This window comes from Mus musculus, chromosome 15 (assembly GCF_000001635.26).
Source record: "Mus musculus strain C57BL/6J chromosome 15, GRCm38.p6 C57BL/6J".
NCBI classification, from domain to species: domain Eukaryota; kingdom Metazoa; phylum Chordata; class Mammalia; order Rodentia; family Muridae; genus Mus; species Mus musculus.
The window spans coordinates 94,301,327-94,320,045 of record NC_000081.6 but is presented as its reverse complement, the minus strand read 5'-3'; the positions used below and the strand labels follow the sequence as shown (position 1 = coordinate 94,320,045).

The 18,719-nt window shown below is 41.0% G+C and overlaps 1 protein-coding gene across 5 annotated transcripts in view; it reads left to right on the top strand.

Annotated features, from left to right (window-relative positions):
- The window catches only part of Adamts20 (a disintegrin-like and metallopeptidase (reprolysin type) with thrombospondin type 1 motif, 20), a 163,761-nt gene that overhangs the window by 112,029 nt on the left and 33,013 nt on the right, over positions 1 to 18,719 (top strand). The window lies entirely within an intron of this gene.

Sequence of the window (18,719 nt, the reverse complement as noted above, 5' to 3'; positions counted from 1 at the left end):
CCCTTGTATTTCTCCACCAACTCAAAATGGTTCCCCAGAATGCATTTTCCTAGAATGATAGTCTTCCCCGGGCGGAATGAACTCACGTCTGATAAGTAAATACTGTGTACTCTGGTATGTTCTGCTTGAGAATAGCACAGTAGGAATATGGAAACAGCATTCTGAAAAGAGTCTTTCTCTTACGAAACCTTAGAATGTTTTTGCTTTGTTTTGTTTTGTTTCGTTTTAAGCAAAAGCTTGCCCTTTGAAACCTGTTCACTCTGGCGCTATTCTTCAACGTGTTTCTGGGGGAACGATCACATAGGATTATAGTGTGAAAAAGCCATTACATTTCTAAGTCTAATGCATGCTACACAGGCTTTCAGGATTGGGCTGGTGGTCTGAGCACACTCACTTGACCCCACAACTTGCTGCATTAAGGGTTTTGTCTAACAAGTCTGACGAAAGCTGTAGAGTGGCTGCCACCTCTGCAGCTGTGACTCTGGGTGATGATAGGAGCAGCTCTGAGCTGCCTGGCACTGCTGAAGCCAGAGGCTACAGAGGAGCAAGGTAATGTATGGGGAAATGCTTCAGAAAGCTGTTGCTTATTTCAACTTTGTAAAGACCAATAAAAGTACCCACAGTAGTTATTTTCTTAAATTTGGGAAGAAAGAACATACAAACAGAATAAGTAGTTTGGAAATGAGTTTTTAAAAGTTTTGTTTTATTATTTTTTTATTATTATTTTTATTATTATTATTAGTGTGTGTGTGCACGTGTGCGAATGCATGCCATTGTATACTTGTGAATGTCAGAGAACAACTTGCAGGACTCAGTTCTCACTTACACCCTGTGGATGCCCTCCAGGTCATTAGGGTTGGCAGAGAATATGTTTATCCACTGAGCCATCTTGCCACCCCTGGAGGTCAACTTTTAAAATAAAGTTTTAAATGTATTAAATTGTATTTAGTTAGTTACATATTTAAAACGTATTCAAAGTTTGCTTGTCGTATTTATATCACATCTTTCCAAAATAAATTTATTTGTTCTCCAAAGTAATCTATGTACGGTATAGTAGGGACTCTGAGGGTCACTGTAACTCAACCAGATGCAGTTGTACGGGCACAGGCTTGGCAATTGCAGGGTGAGTGTTCCCATGCATTCGGCATTACAGCTGCAGTAACAGCCAAGTGGGCTATAGTACCGTAGACATGAATATCTGGAGCTTGCTGTGTTAGAGTAAACCAAGGCTTACTCATGAGGGTCATGCTTGGAATCGGTAATTTTGCTGCTAGGGAGTCCTTCCTGGAAACTTAAACCAGTCAGATGTACTTCTTCATGGCTTGGGTTATGCTGAGGAGGGGTTTCCTCTGCCCTGAAACAGTAGGTGGGTTTTACACAACGCCGCAGCCTCATCTGTACATGAGGAGCTGACACATGCCTCACAAGAAATGAACGTCGGTGTGAGATCCTCTGGAAACACTAGCTGTTTTCAGAAGAAATTATCCTGCGTTCTCTAAAGCCTTTGCTGAAGTTCCTCTGCTTGTGGAAGCCAGAGGAACGTTCCTTGTGTGTGTCGTGTCAGCTGTCAGTACTGCGGGAGAAAACCACCACATTCGGGCTTCTATGTGTTCCCGAGAGTCAGACATTAACATCTGTACATCGATGGCTTGACAGTTTCTAGGCAATTGATTAGTAATGACTTGATCACATCTATTTCTCTTAAAATGTTTTCATTGTGTATTTTCATGTTTTTCTACACTATCTCTTTATAGTATTATTGTGTGTCTTTATAAAAGAAATATGAACATGAATTTTTAAAAAGTCTGTGAATAGTATTAAATGTAACATTTTATGGAGGTAAGAAAAATTTTCTATCATCAAATAATTTTTCAACCATTCCATTGTTAAAATGTGTTAGAATATTTTTATGAGTGTTGAATATTTAGCTCAACCCCAGGAGGCTGGCCAGAGTACATGATGTATCTAAAATATGATTTTAATAGTTTCTAAAGGTTGAAAGATTTTCTGGCAGAAATCCCTCAAAGTAGCAAAGCTCAGCTATGGGTGCTCTTGTAATATAGTGGAAATTGGTTTAAAATCAAGCGTAGCGACTGTTTTACAAATTTGTTTGAAATGACACATCTAATTTCTTTAAACCTTTTGGAGTCGAATCTTTATATTTAATAAATACCTACCTTTGGAACTATAGGATCTTTAACATTGAAAGATTTGGAAACCACTTAAACCATTTAAACAGATTATAAAATTTGGCCTCCAAGTTCTAAGGAAACTTGGCAAAATAACGTAACACAAATATTTTCAAACATTTCAAAATGTTAAGCAACTGCTTTCTGCCACCAACTGCTCAGGATTTTCCTTATTGAAAATTACAGGCATTCGGTAGCTCATCTGTAGTCCTTAACTTATTAGCATATGTAGAACGCAATCGTTTCTATAATGAAAGTCGGTAGTTCACCTCGGTCAACCCATTTCTCTTCGGGAGTGTAGACACAACAGCCCAAACCCTTCTTGTGCTAAAAGCTCAAGGAAGCACAAGAGCAGGGGACAGGACTTCAGGGCATCTTCTCAGCACAGAGAAGGACCATGAGGTTACACATGTGTCAGCTGAGGCGTCGTCAATAAACAGGGGTGAGCCTCAGAATCTCACTGGATCTACAAAGCATTGGGGACAGCGCTACCCACTTCTGCTGGGAAAACAGGTGTTATCATGGGTGCTGTGCATCATGTACACACATAGCCCAAACTGTAAAGGCTACATTTTTATTTTGGATTTTTTAAAAAAGAAAAAAAAAGGAAGTAGAACTTCTTAAAACAGTATTTTGGTGTTGGAGAGCTGTCTCTTGACTTGAATTTGGATCCTCCGAACCCATGTAAATAAAGCTAGACACAGCAGTAAGTGCCTATAATGCCAGCACACCAATGAGATGGGAGAAGGAAAAGGGCAATCGCTGAAGGTTTGCAAGCCGGCTAGCCCAGCACACACTGTGAACAAGAAGACACCTAGTGGGAGACGAGGACAGGCTGTAGGCTGTTTTCTGACCTTTACCCTGTGTGTGTGTGTGTGTGTGTGTGTGTGTGTGTGTGTGTGTGTCCACATTCACATAAAACCAGATGCACGCTTTATTGAACAAGAAGGTAGTATTTACTGCTCTTACAAAGGCTTTTAAATTTCTGAGTTATAATTTTCAACGGCTTTGCCTTAGACATTCAGATACTTGGATGATCAAAATGTTTAGTAGCATCTCTAAATCCTTATCCCCTGGTGTCAAGAGAGAAACTACTATTATCATTATTTTGGGCATTGTCTGAGACAAGCTGGCTCCAAACTCCCAATGCCGTGAGACTTCTGCCTCCCCTTCTCAAGATCTGGGATTACAGGCAGCTGTGTGGATGGCTGGTCAAAAAAGAAATGGTCTGGCAGGGATCAGTGTACATGCCTGTGGATCCCTGCATAAGGAGGCTGACAAGTGAGACTGCAGTTCAAGGTCTAGATAAAGTAAGATGCTGTCTCCACAAAACAATAAACACCCGAGGGACTAGGGGAGATGGCTCAGTACTTAGAACGCTGATTGCTATACCAGAGAATCCATGTTCAATTTCCAGCACCTACATGGTGGCTCATAACCATCTTTAAGTCCAGCTCCAGAGAACCAAATGCTCTCTTCTGGCCTCCAGAGGTACTGCATGTACATGGTTCACAGACCTATTAGGCAAAGACTAATAGACAAATAATTAATAAAAAACACTGGAAGTGTATGATTTGTTTTCATAGACACTGTTAGCTTATGAACTGCTTTCCTGCGCTGTCCCACACCTGATATTGCACCAAAAGTAAGAATTTGCTTAATTTGTAATCAAATTAGCATACACTAATTTATTCTTAAATCTAGTCAGACCCATATATTCTTCTGTAATATAACCTTTAATTATTCAAACATATAGCATAGGATTTGTGTGTATTTGTGTGATTACAATGTCACAGTTGATCTTCAGAAGACCATGGGAATTCTGCACAAGTTATTAGCTGAGCTGGAAAATGATCCTCTAGAAAACAGACTAGCTTTCTAGTCAGAACTTTTACTTCCTTGGACTTTTGTTGTTTTTGTAGTTGTGACCTCAAACCCCCAGTGGCTTGAGAAATAGTTATGAAGGGCATGGTGGATAGGAACTACCAGCAACTCATCAGCCAAAATGGTCATTCGAGATGACTAACAGTTCATTTGTATTAGGTCTTACTAAGATTGTAGAAAACTGAAAATGAAGAAGACTGTGTCTTCAAAGGACCCATTGTCCATGGGAAATTAACACGGCTAACATATATAAGTAAAAGAAGGAAGAGAGGGAAGTAAAAAATTGGAGCTTGTGAAGGGACATTTGCAGGAGCAGGCCTGGGTCTTAACCTTGATGTGAGTGGAAAGGAGGCATTGGCCAGAGACCATCTGAACAAAAGCCACACAGAGAAAAGGTGGCCCATTTACTTGTTTGTGGTGACACCCAATTCATGAGATTGCTCTGTGAGAGACAAGGAGCAGGCAGAAGGCTGGAATAGTGAGTTCACATCACATGAAGGAGAGCCAAATGTAACAGATATAAGAGATTTCTAAAATCTAAAATTCTGTAGATATGGGGAATATTGTTTTTTTGGAATGGAAATGAGACTGTTGGTTTGGGAAGAATAATGAATAATTCTCATGAGTGAATTGAAAAAGTGACACACTGTACGAGGGTGGTGACTTAGGGACCTTCAGGAACTTACCATGTATTTCTGCATAACTCACACAGCATGGTACTCAATGTGTAAGGAGAGAAGAGAGGCAGGAGAGGAGGGTTGGAAGGCCTGTTCTTTGTTAACAAGTAGAGCTGCTACTGAAAACTAAGAAACATGCATATGCCAACATCTTGTCAAGAGCTTCATCGCCAGGAGAATAAAGCTATAATGGCTAACTCTAGGATAAAAGAAACTAGGATCTGAAGGGGAAATAAGTTGATCAATGAGGGGGGAAACCAATTTTAGAGGTGGTATGTGCACAGTCCATTGGTAGCCCAGGCAATATTTTATAATCTTAACTTTACCAAGAGACACGTGAACTTTCATTTTCTAGGAGTTTGGAGATGTGTTGTTACTCTTTAGCCTTCTGGAATAAGGAAAGTCTGTTCTGACTCTCTGCCTTGGAGTAAGCACTAGGCTAGCAGAAGACCCAGATCTAAGCACTATTCATGGTTTACAGAATAACCATTAAAAGCTAACATTTTTAAGATCTCACTTTCCTGGAGGGAAGGCAACATCTCACTGGAGTTTTGCAGACAGAATGAAGCCATACACAAGGGCTCACAGTAGTTCACAATGTTATGTTTTACATGTTATCATTTGTAACCTTTCCTTCTGGATATGGAAACCGACATCCTGTAGAAAAGGCCAGCTTCAGTGCCAAAGGAACCGCAGACCAGAGCCTCCGAACTGAGTGACGTGCTAGTATATGAGGGGAATTCATCTAGACTAAATTTAGTTTTATTTGCCTTTTGTGGAAATATAGCACTTATCGAATTCTCAATTCATACAACATTTTCCAAACTAAACAAACCTGTACAGCCAGCACCTATCCCCAGGAATTCTCCCTGTGTCTCTGAAGCCACTTTAACTCCAACAGTTACCATTTGACTTACATCAGCTATAGCCAATCAGCTGGCTTGGTTTGTAACTTTAGATAAATGAAATTTAAATCACTTGTGAGAATCACGATATTATATGTGCGCTGTGAACACGTTACACATAATTTCAGTTTTCATAACAGTCTAGGACCTCCTCTGTGAACACCCAGCTGTATGACCTTTATAAATAGGCAGGTAAAATCCACATGGATATACTACAGATAACAAGCATTGAGACTTTTATTACTCGTGGATTTAAATAATGGCGTATGGTCACTTTTCACAAATGTCATGGCGACATGGATATTAATATCTGTTGTCTATGTAGCCAAGACTTGAACGACGGGGTCTTGGCTTATGCGTATACTCTGTCTTAATAAATGCTACCACTTTTCGATAGTGGTTTTGAAATTCCTAGAGCCCCTACATCCTTGTCAACACATGAAAGTGTCAGACTTCTAAATTTTAGTAATTCTACTTATGTGACACTTATGTGACATTTATTCGCATTTTAAATTAGCATTTTTCTCAATACCTTGACTGTGTTGCTGTGTCTGCTTTGTGTGACACCTCCTTAGATGATGTGTCTTCTGAGGCCCTTGAGCTATCCTGAAATTGAACATTGGTCATCGGTTCTTTTGTTTCACCTTAATCATAGCATGCACTTTTGTCTTGATTGGTAGCACCCCATTGGCTGTGCGTTGAAGATGGCCACCTTATTGTCTGGTCCTTTTGTTCCCAGCCCCAGCTTTTGAGGGAGGAGAAGGAGCTGCTCATAGTGGACAGGCAGGGGACTCTGAGGGGATTAGAATGGACACAGAACAGCAAAGCCTGGGGCAGGAAATATATTACTTTATCTTGCCAGTTTAATTGAGAGGGGAGGAAGAGAGCTATTTTTCATACCATGCTTTTTCAGAGATAGCAAATGTCTACCAAGTGTTTGTCTGTTTACATGGCAATTACTTAATATGACATACTACAAGAGATGGAGATAAAGTACAACTGAATTAGGTTATAGAACAATTTATATTGCAGTGGGTAAAAAAATTGGAAGTCAGAAGGAACACGTGATTGTCCCTGCACACATAGCCACATGTGCACAGATGGAAGAGTTCTGGGTGGTGGGGGTTGGGATACAAAGATTCCTTAAAGACTGAGGGAGGAAAAATGGACTTTTAGTCCTGACAGCTATTGCCAGATAATTAGCCTTTACATATGATCTAAATGCTAAACTACCATTCAACAAAGAATTGTATTTTTGAAAAGCTAGAACCCATTCAAACTCAATAAAAGCTAGCTAGAACCCACACAAATTCTGTAAAAGTGATCAATAAAGTTTAATTTGTAGGAGAATGGTGAAACTAACCTAAAATGTTAACTCTCACAGACTTGAGAGATTTAAATGTGACTATTAAATTATTTCTGAAAAAAATACTGGGTGGAATATTTACTAATAGAATGAAATACTCTGAATGATCTTTCAAACTTAAATAACCCTGTGCTTAAACACAGTAGCCAGTGGGCAGATTGCCGATTTGTCATAGCCATTATACTTATCAGAAAAAGATCTGCCCGTAGTGAAAGCATCTTCCTTCTAGCCTGGCATTTTTGTTAGGGAATAAGTATGTTCAGAAAAACTTGCTGGTTCTGTTAGAGTATATTTAACCCATAACATACAACCTCAAATATAGCACATAAAATCAGTAGGCACCTGATGTTATTATTTGTAATTGGTGGATGTCATTACTGTAGTAGAAGAACTAAAAATGTTACAATTATATTGTGTAGACGATATTATGAAACTGGATATGCTTTCAAGAGACTGTAAGAGTCAAAGGAAAGATCATACCTCCTTCATTTTCAAAATGACTACTTATTTGCTAATCAAAGCATTTCTCTAGGCTTTTCTCCACACTTCTGGGAATTTCTCAGTATCCTGCATGTAGCTTTATTTAGGATCCTGATCATTCCAGCACTATTTTATAAACATGGGCACTACCACCAAGGGTAGATTCTCATCTCCATTGATCTGCAATGCCCTAGAAGTCAGTACAGCACGGATCTTGACGAGACCAGTTACATGGAGCTACCGTCCCTCTCTGTTGTTTTTTGGAGGGCTAACAATCGCCTCTCCATTCAGATAAAATAGATACGGTATACTCTGTGTAGAGTTGACATAGTAAAATGTGTCTTAAAAAGCTTAAAAGCTGGGCATGGTGGCACATACCTATAATCTCAGTATTTAGGATGCAGACTATATAAGTTCCTGTCTTTAAAAGAACATGCTAAACCACCGTAATGAATTTTCTTTTTACTAAAATAGAACATTCACAGTAGTATATCTGGGCTGAAGGGATGTATGTACATATTCTGAGAAATTTAATTGAAGTGTTTATGTTTCCTATGGACAGATGAAAGCTTTCCATTTTAAAGCTGTGGTAACAGAATACAGAAAATAATATCTTATGAGTATGTTATGACTAACAGTGTTGATTCACAGATAAATATCCCTGAGCTCATGAGAACATGTTGAGTTATTCTTACTCTGATGAGCAAAGAGCTAGGCTGCACTCCCTATTTACAGGCAGCATTCGTGGAAAGTGAGTTAGTTCATGGGGCTCTGCAGGGACAAAGGGTCTCATTTCTCATTGGTGCTCATTCTATTTATATTTCAGCAAATACTTCCTATATTATTCACGTTGACTTTGGGGGTTGAAAAAATTAAAAGGAGGAAAGAAATGGACACATATAGAGAGGCTGGATGTGGCAACTCATGCCTTTAATGCTATCACAACAGATGCTAACAGAGATACAGTTATGAGCTGGATGCCAGTCTGGGCTACGGAGCAGGACCCCCAACAACAACAACAACCACAACCACAACCACAACCACGTATGAAGTCAAACACTTTTAACTAAATCTTTTTCAGACTTTTATTTACAAAAATATCTTTTGCAAAAATATATTTCTTTCTTTACCTCATGCCTACTTTGAAAATAATTTAGTGTATAGCTAGAGCAATTTTTTTCCAGTGTTTGGGTAAATGGTTTTCCTCAGGAGACTGACACAACTATTTAGAGTCCCCTGGCATACTTACCTCCTATTCTGACTGTTGAACCCAGAAATGCTGTGTTCCAGTTGTGTGGGCTCACAAACCAATGTGAGAGTCTTTATCATCCTCGGAATTTGGAAAAGAAAAGAAAGAAAAGAAAAGAGAAGAGAAGAGATGAGAAGAGAAGAGAAGAGAAGAGAAGAGAAGAGAAGAGAAGAGAAGAGAAGAGAAGAGAAGAAAAGAAGAGAGGAAGGAAGGAAGGCAGGCAGGTAGGAAGTAAGGAAGGAAGCAAGAAAGGAAGGAAGAAAGGAATGTGGGAGCAGTTGATTTAATGTGCATTTACACACATATGTCAAGCACTGTAGGTGATTCCTTCACATGTAATACTGCAGTGTGGCTACACACCAGTGCAGTGGTGCTACCCACCAGCGCAGCATGGCTAGCCACCAGTGCAGCACGGCTAGCCAGCAGTGCAGGCCCTGCAGCTTGTGTCATTTTATTAAGAGAAAACAGAGAACTGGTAAACCTGAAGCACTGGTAGTTACTTTACATATTGCTACAATTCGACATCTGACCAAACTACTTAATAATGGGTGTGGCTTGGCTCTTGGTTCTAGAAGGACTAGTCTATCATGGCGGGAAAGGCAGACAGGCAGAGGGGGCTGGTCACCTTTCATTGGTAGCTGGGGAGTAGATTGCAGGCAGGATGTGAGGCTGGGCTACAAACCCTTAACACCTATCCAAGTTACTCTCTTTATTTAGAAAGACTCCACTGCCCAAAGGTCTCAAGACTTTTCTGAACAGTCCTAGCAGTGGGGAACCAAGTATTCAAACACCGGAGGTTCTGGGGAGCATTCCACATTCAAGCCACAATAAACACCTAGCCCTGGGTTGGCCAAAAACTGACAGTGATTTCAAAACCTAAGTGCCTGATTCCCTATCCCATGTGTTTTTAGTATTCAATCCATCACTACCTGGTATTAGAAATTGAAAAAAAATCTTAAATTTCACAAAAATAATTCATGCTACGTGCTTATGCTCATTATTTAAAATAGGCTTGAGTTCACTGACATATAAATTTTATCCCTAAAGCCCTTCTGTTGCCACTTTCGTCGCACGTGCTAAGTAGACATTAACTTGTACAGTGTCTGGCTTTTCTCTAAGCCTAGCTCCAACCTCTCCCTGCCCAGAACACTTACGTAATGAGCACCCATTCACGTCTCATCCAACAGCTCTCAGTGCACAGTCCTTTTGGGACCTTTACAATCCTGCCTAAAAGCAAACCTCTTGGCCGCTCTGTCGATTCCCAAAGCAGCTCACAAAGCGATTGCAGAAATGGGGTTGGTCAATCCTGCTATTTTGCTGGGCTTGGTTTTAAGAATGTTGTCAGTGTTATCCTAGTAATACCTTAAAAGTAAGTGTGTGTGGGAGGGGGAGTCTGCCCACACCGAACAGATTTCAGTTTCACCGTCCAGGAAGGCAGATGCTCATGGTTCTGGCTGTGGGCTCCCAGATAGCGTATGAGTGGGATCTTTATTACAGAGATTATCGTACCTTCTTGGACAAACAGTCTCCTGGTTTGCTGTGGTTTATAAAGGCACCAGGAAAAAAAAGTGAACTCACAGCAATACCACTGAGAGAATTATTTAAAATTTGGCACTATTTCCACTATTCTCATAATAGCCACAGTTTTTGTTGTCTTAAAATAAGTAAAGATTGAGGTCCCCAGATGAGTTTTAAACTCCAGACAGGAAATCTAGATCAGTCTCACTTGCAAACAGACATTACTAAGAAGTCTAAAATAATCCTTATCCTTTTATAGCAGAAACAAACAAAAAATACTCTTAGGTATAGAGTTTAAAGTAAATGACAAGCTTTAGAATAATGGCAGAAGGTCCTGAGTACTTTTTGCTGCAAACAGTGCTTTCAGCTAAGCAAGAGGGCTCAGCCCTTTGACCCCAGTGTTTATGAGGCTGAGGCAGGTCAACTCTGTGATTTTTAAGACCACCCTGATCTATATAGCAAGTTCCAAGCCAGCCAGGGCTACATAGTAAGACCGTGTCTTAATAATAAATGCTGCTGATGCTTGAATTTTGAATTAGAAATACATTTAGTATTGCTTTTTAGCAAAATAGAGATGATTTCAATACTGTACTGGTGGATTCCCCCCTCTCCCCACCCCCCACCCCCCTGTCCCCACCTCCCACCCCCAGGCAGATGAGACAATAACATAAACAACAGTCACCAGGAGGAGGAAAGCCCAGTTGGGGATTGGCCTGTGAGGACTTTTTTGACTAGCTGGTGTCAGAGGGCCCAGTCCTTTGTGGGTGGTGCCTTCCGTGGCAGGTGAACCTTGTGTAAGATGGCAAGCAGCTCAGCAATTCCCCATGGTCTCTGCTCCAGCTCCTGGCTCCAGCTTCCTGCCTTGATTTTTCCAGTGACAGTCAGAACCTCCAGGGTTAGAGTGGAAGGACAGCATCCTTCTTTACAAGTTTGAAATGACTTCATCAACTCCCATTGAAGAAAGTCGATTCAATGTTTGAGACATTTCTTTACAGGTCGCAATGTTTTTCCACCCTGCTTTTCTAATACTAGTGTGCACCAACTAACACTGTGTGTTGAGTATTTCTACAAGAGACACTGGATAAATTAATCTAACTTTGCTTCATGTTTTATATTTGAAAACTGGATAGAGTAGCGACCTTTGACCTTTGTAGAATTACTTAGTATATGGCAAGTATATGGCAGTAAGTTATTGCTAAGTATTCCTATTGAGTCAGACATTTGAATTATATATGCAACGACTCATAGTGCATTTCCCAAGTTAGAACTGTAAATCTATTATGTGTATATGAAGATGTATGTACATACAGTCAAAAATAAAATTTAGAGCATGAAAGAAACTTAAAAGTTATGATTGGCACAGCAACCTCAACAGAAGAAAGTGTGCTGAGTATATTTATTAGGTGGGATTTATTTTTTGCTCTTTGGTTTGGGAACCAAACACTTTGCAGATTAATCTGATTTTAAAAAATCTTAACTGTCTAAAGCTAGGAAATTTAAGTGATTAGGTGCAATGCAAGAGAATAGAGTATTTTAGCAGTAAATATTTTTCATAACCAAATGCTGTCAAACTCGAGCTGCATAGTCAAAAAGGATATCCGTCACAGGAAAACTTCAAACTCCACTAAACGTTCAACTGTCTGTGGCACCATTCCAGAAACGCTGTGAATGACAGCACTGCTGAGTCAAGGGACAGCACCGTAGCAGGCCACGTCCCAGGAGATGGTCTTCACGTGCATATTGTGTCCGTTTTCTTGTTCTCAACAGCTATCTTACCATGCTGTCCTAACCCCTTTCTTCTTTGACTTATAACAAAGACGTTCAATTGTAGAAGCATTTGTCTGTTATAGTGGATGCTCTTCAGTGTAAAGCAGCTGCCAGGGGCTCAATGATCAAGTCTGAGACGAACTGTAGCAGACTTTCTCTGAGATAGGGAGGTATCTATCTCTGGATTCCTGGAGATTTACAAAACCATATTGCCAGGGCTTAGGTATAGTTTTGATTTTATTTAGAACACATTATGCTAGAATTCTGTTTTAAAAGTTACTTATTTACCTGCTCTATTAGAATTCCTTAGGAGAGAAAGAGTTTGTGTTGTACTCCTTGGAATATTCTGTTTCTAGAGTCTTCTGATCTGGGCTCCTTCTCGTTCGTCTACTGAGGTCTTAGTTCATGTTTTGGTCTCTCATTTCATAAACACTGTTCCAAAGGGAGTAAAACACAGCCACTAAAACGTTATTTTGAAATTTTCTAGCCAAGTGGCTATGATTGAGATCTTCTGATATCAAAATGTAAATCTACTTCACCAGAGGAGCATACCAAGCTTTACTTTTGAATAAAGAGTCAAATAAGGACAATAGATTTATGAAATAATAATTGAAAACTTCATTGACAGCTTACAATTACCACTTAGCCAGGAGAGATGATCCAACCAAGTGCCTGGAATTTAATCTGATCTGCCCTGTCTGCTACAGTGTGGCATCTCAAGAACAATTGGCTTGGCTTGTTGAAAAACGATTTCTAGTTCGAAGTTAAGTAGGGATTCCAGGCTGTAAGGGTAAGAAAAACTTCCTGTGGCCTTAACTCTCCCGCAACAGATAGGGTGTGTGAATCCTCCTAGCACTCAGGGAGCAGCCTTTCTTCAGTTGAACGGACACAGTACCTATCACCTTCATAGGGAAGTAAGCAACTGGAGCTGTATAGGAGCCATGTGTCCATGAGCATCGGCATCTTTTACATGTGGACCTTACTCTTACAAAAACAACAGGAGCTGATGGAACACTTAGAAGTGAAATAATTCTTTCATCTGATTATCTGATACTTTCTTTTTTTTCCCATTTTTTATTAGGTATTTAGCTCATTTACATTTCCAATGCTATACCAAAAGTCCCCCATACCCACCCACCCCCACTCCCCTAACCACCCACTCCCCCTTTTTGGCCCTGGCGTTCCCCTGTACTGGGGCATACAAAGTTTGCGTGTCCAATGGGCCTCTCTTTCCAGTGATGGCCGACTAGGCCATCTTTTGATACATATGCAGCTAGAGTCAAGAGCTCCGGGGTACTGGTTAGTTCATAATGTTGTTCCACCTATAGGGTTGCAGATCCCTTTAGCTCCTTGGGTTCTTTCTCTAGCTCCTCCATTGGGAGCCCTGTGATCCATCCATTAGCTGACTGTGAGCATCCACTTCTGTGTTTGCTAGGCCCCGGCATAGTCTCACAAGAGACAGCTACATCTGGGTCCTTTCGATAAAATCTTGCTAGTGTATGCAATGGTGTCAGCGTTTGGATGCTGATTATGGGGTGGATCCCTGGATATGGCAGTCTCTACATGGTCCATCCTTTCATCTCAGCTCCAAACTTTGTCTCTGTAACTCCTTCCATGGGTGTTTTGTTCCCATTTCTAGGAAAGGGTGAAGTGTCCACACTTTGGTCTTCGTTCTTCTTGAGTTTCATGCGTTTAGCAAATTGTATCTTATATCTTGGGAATCCTGATACTTTCTAAAAATTACTTTTAAAGGGAAAAGTCAGGGGGCTGGGATGTAGCTCATTTGGTGGAGTGCTTGCCCGGCATACACGAAGCTCTGGGATCCAGCTTTAGTACTACCAAACACAGGAACAGTGGTGTACACCCATAATCCTTGGAAGTAGTGGGGAGGGGGAGAGGAAGGCTCAGAAGTTCAAGGTCACCCTCTGCTACATGGAAAGTTTGAGAACAGTCTGGACAGATATAGGAGACTCTCTCGAAAACTAGTGAATACGTAAACTGGGAAATTCAAGAAAATTTGATAGACCGAGCAAAACTGAATATTAGTACCTTTCTTAGTGTTGTTCTAGGTGGTTTACGTAGGGACAGGAGCCTAGGGTCCGTGCCTGTGAAGCAAGCACTCTTCCAACTGTGTTATCTTCCCAGCATCCAACGGTCTATTTCTGTATTGTTGGTACTGTGTTTCTTACTGTAATCACTAATACACTCGGAATTACTTAATACATTAGGAAACTAAAATAACCAACTCTCTGAGAAAAGACAGGAAGGTTACATCGACTTGGGTTTGACTTTGCAGTAGCTTGAAGACCAAATGATCCAATATTTTAGCCATTTACGAAATGGTTTTGACAAGCATCTTTTTCTTTCCATAACGTTTTTTTGCAATGCTATTGCGAAATAACAAGGTCTCTTTCTTGGTTTGCTTTTCGTTATCTGTCAGTGAGGAGGAGAGTAGAGAAGCTGGGTTGTGGCTGTTCAGAGGTAGTGCTAATGCTTATGAACTGGCCTGGAAGGAATGAATAGATTTATTGGAGGTCAGCTTTAAAAATAGGTTATTGTTGGGCTGGTTAGATGGCTCAGCAGGTAAGAGCACCTGACTGCTCTTCCAAAGGTCCTGAGTTCAAATCCCAGCAACCACATGGTGGCTCACAACCATCCGTAATGAGATCTGACTCCCTCTTCTGGTGTGTCTGAAGACAGCTACAGTGTACTTACATATAATAAATAAATAAATCTTTAAAAAAATAGGTTATTGTCAAATTTACTTACCAAAAGTTATTTTAGAGAAGTGGTGGTGACATGTAATATATGGAATACACACACACATATATACATATATATATATTTAAATATATAAGTGTGGTGTGTGTGCCTGTATAGACATATATAGACATATATATGTGTATCTATGTATGTATATACATATATATGGTTATATATGTGTGTATGTATATATGTGTACATGTATATATGTATGTGTATATATGTATATATACTTATGTATGCATGCATGAATTCTGTGTGTATGCATGTATATGTGCATATGTATATATATATATACATATATATATGTGTGTATATGTATATACATATATACAAATACACACATATACATATATATGCATGCATACACATATACATGTACACACACAGAGAATTCATCCAGGAAGTTTTTAATTAAGAAAAAAAATTTACACAATGAAAAAAAAATGTTTTTAATTTAAAATCCTCAAAAGTTTTAATGTCAATGCCAGAGTCTGTCTCCCATCTGGTGTCCAATACCTCTTGTTTAATATCATGTGTTGAATATTTGTTTTCTTTTCCATATACTTTTTACTTTTAGTAATAAATATTTAATCATTCCAGGTTTTGTACCAATGGACAGGTGTTTCATTCTTCTTAATGTCTTCTTAATGCCAAACCCTGCTCTGTCTTCTTAATACCAAACCCTGCTCTGACCACTCCCCCACCCCACCAATCTCCCAGAGCTCCTTCAGCTCCAATCCCTTTCTCTCCATCTGTTTCTTTTCTGTTTTCACTTTCAGGTAATCGTGCCAGGTTCTTGTGGTTGTTTCAGGTGGGGCGAGCATGGGACACTTGTCCTTTTGTCCCTGTTTAATTTCACCCACAAGATCAGCTCTAGTTGCATGCATATTTTTAAAACTGCCAAGTCATGTTCCACTCAGTGGCTGACCACCTTAGGCACTGTGCACATGCAGTGGGCTTTCTTTATCCGCTCCTCGGCTGATGGTCGCCTAGCTCACTCTGTGATGTGGCTGTCCAGGTCTCTCTTTCGTGTGGTGACTTCATTGCCTTCAGGTACACAGCCAGCACTGTTACAGCTGAGCCTCGGAGTAACACTGGCTTTACTTTTCAGAGGGATTTCATACTGTTTTCATAATGATTGACTCTAGCTGCATATGTATCAAAAGATGGCCTAGTCGGCCATCACTGGAAAGAGAGGCCTATTGGACACCCAAACTGTATATGCCCCAGTACAGGGGAATGCCAGGGCCAAAAGAAAAAAAATGGGAATAAGTGGGTAGGGAAGTGTGGGGGGGGGGGGAGTATGGGGGACTTTTGGTATAGCATTGGAAATGTAATTGAGGAAAATATGTAATAAAAATAAATAAATAAATAAATAAATAAATAAAAGACAAAAAAAATGAAGTAAGTGCAGTCTCACTATAGTTGTAATCCATATGAAAAGTGCCATGTCACACAATCTTACATTTCATCAGTTATATATTAGCATTAATATTTACTCTTAGAGGAGTATAAATAAAATTTACATGGCAAATGTAGAAAAATATATCCCAATTAAAAAAAAATAACTACACAGCATTTGCATGTGGATGTGGGTCTAGTCACAGAAAGGACGATCCTAAAGCAAATGAAATACGTGATTGTAATTTTTATAGTTTTAATTTTGATTTATCTTCTAATCTGCAGACCAGATCAAATTTTCCACAGATAACTAGCTACAGGATCTCCAAGGACTAAAATAAAATGATGACTAATTTGTTGATGCCTGGCTTTGGGGGAGGCATCATGAACAAATGTCTGTTCACTCCAGATACAGCAGTAGCTGCACACTAATGAAGAGATTCCAACAAACCCCAGAGTCATCAGCCAGTGGCTCAAAGGCAGCTCCATCACTAACACAGTGACTGATTGCTAAGGCTGCATTTCCCGCAGCTCCTTGTACAAGCTTCAGGCTGCTCTGCCAGTCTTCTGTCCCCAGGAATTGTTCATTGTGTACGTAACCTGGGAGACAGACTTTCTGACTCTTGTAACTTTTCCATCTCCCTGGTTTCGGTGTCTCATCCATCCCTGGTGTGTGTGTGTGTGTGTGTGTGTGTGTGTGTGATTCAGTTCAGAGGAACTAAGCATGCAGCAGCATAGGTAAGCAACCAATGAATTTGGAATGTGCCACCTCAAACCAGTTAGGTGTCCCCAGTGGATTTGGTGCCATGTCAGAGGCGCATGAGGGAGTGATTGCACTCTCTCTCCTGGCCTATGGTGCCCTGCAATTATCTCTTCCACATTGATTGGGAGCAAGTCATTCTGGGCTCTCTCTATTTTCGATGTTTCTCTTCAGTGTATCTGTTCTTGGTTTGCTTTATTGTCCATAAGAGAATAAGAGGTAAAGAATAGACAGTTACGGGCATGTTGAGTGTAGCAAATGAGAAACAGGAGGCAAAGAAGGGATCCATAAAAGCCAAACAAAACCATACACTCTGAGTCAAAGACACTCACAGATTAGCTGACGAGAAATGTCTGTTATTACAGAAAGAATATGAAGCAATTTTTAGAAAGATGATATTCAGAACGGTAAAGTTTACCCTCAGTATTGATCTGCAGACAGGGTTGAGAGCGTCATGGCTTTGGTGAGGAAGGAGTTTGTGTGCTCAGGCACCGTGACATGGGGTGAGCAGAGTCCTTTCTAGTGAACATCGTTATGTACTGTCTCATACACTGACCTCTTTGTCCTTTATCCCACTCTATTGGCAGTCTTGGGGAACATCTCTGAGCCTGCTCCACATAAAATGCGTGCTGTTCTGCAGTACTCTCTGGTATTTTACTGATGCATATGTCTTCACAATTTCCATAGTATATAAATGTTCTTAGATTTATTTTGGTTTAATCATTTTTTAAATCCCCTTTGCCCTTACATAGATGTCATTTTACTGATGTCACATGACAGGAAGGTCTGTACAGGGCAGGTTATATAGCAGAGCGTTAGAAGACAATAGATGTGATGTCAGGCTGTTTTGCTGATACTAGCTAGCTTGCATACTAATTCTCCCAGAATATGCTTCCCACTGTCAGAAAAGGATAAAGTTCTGGATGGAGAACCAAAGGCTCCAGTGTGGGAGATCAAGACCACCTCCATTTCCTCATTGGATTTGTTTGGTAATTACGTTTCTAGAGCTAGTCAAAAATCTCTACAGTGATAGGGAAGCAGGCTACCCGGGCCTGATCTGGGGCACAAGTCCCTTCCGCTCGACTCGAGACTCGAGCCCCGGGCTACCTTGCCAGCAGAGTCTTGCCCAACACCCGCAAGGGTCCACACGGGACTCCCCACGGGACCCTAAGACCTCTGGTGAGTGGACCACAGTGCCTGCCCCAATCCAATCGCGCGGAACTTGAGACTGCGGTACATAGGGAAGCAGGCTACCCGGGCCTGATCTGGGGCACAAGTCCCTTCCGCTCGACTCGTGACTCGAGCCCCGGGCTACCTTGCCAGCAGAGTCTTGCCCAACACCCGCAAGGGTCCACACGGGACTCCCCACGGGACCCTAAGACCTCTGGTGAGTGGATCACAGTGCCTGCCCCAATCCAATCGCGCGGAACTCGAGACTGCGGTACATAGGGAAGCAGGCTACCCGGGCCTGATCTGGGGCACAAGTCCCTTCCGCTCGACTCGAGACTCGAGCCCCGGGCTACCTTGCCAGCAGAGTCTTGCCCAACACCCGCAAGGGTCCACACAGGACTCCCCACGGGACCCTAAGACCTCTGGTGAGTGGATCACAGTGCCTGCCCCAATCCAATCGCGTGGAACTTGAGACTGCGGTACATAGGGAAGCAGGCTACCCGGGCTTGATCTGGGGCACAAACCCCTTCCACTCCACTCGAGCCCCGGCTACCTTGCCAGCTGAGTCGCCTGACACCCGCAAGGGC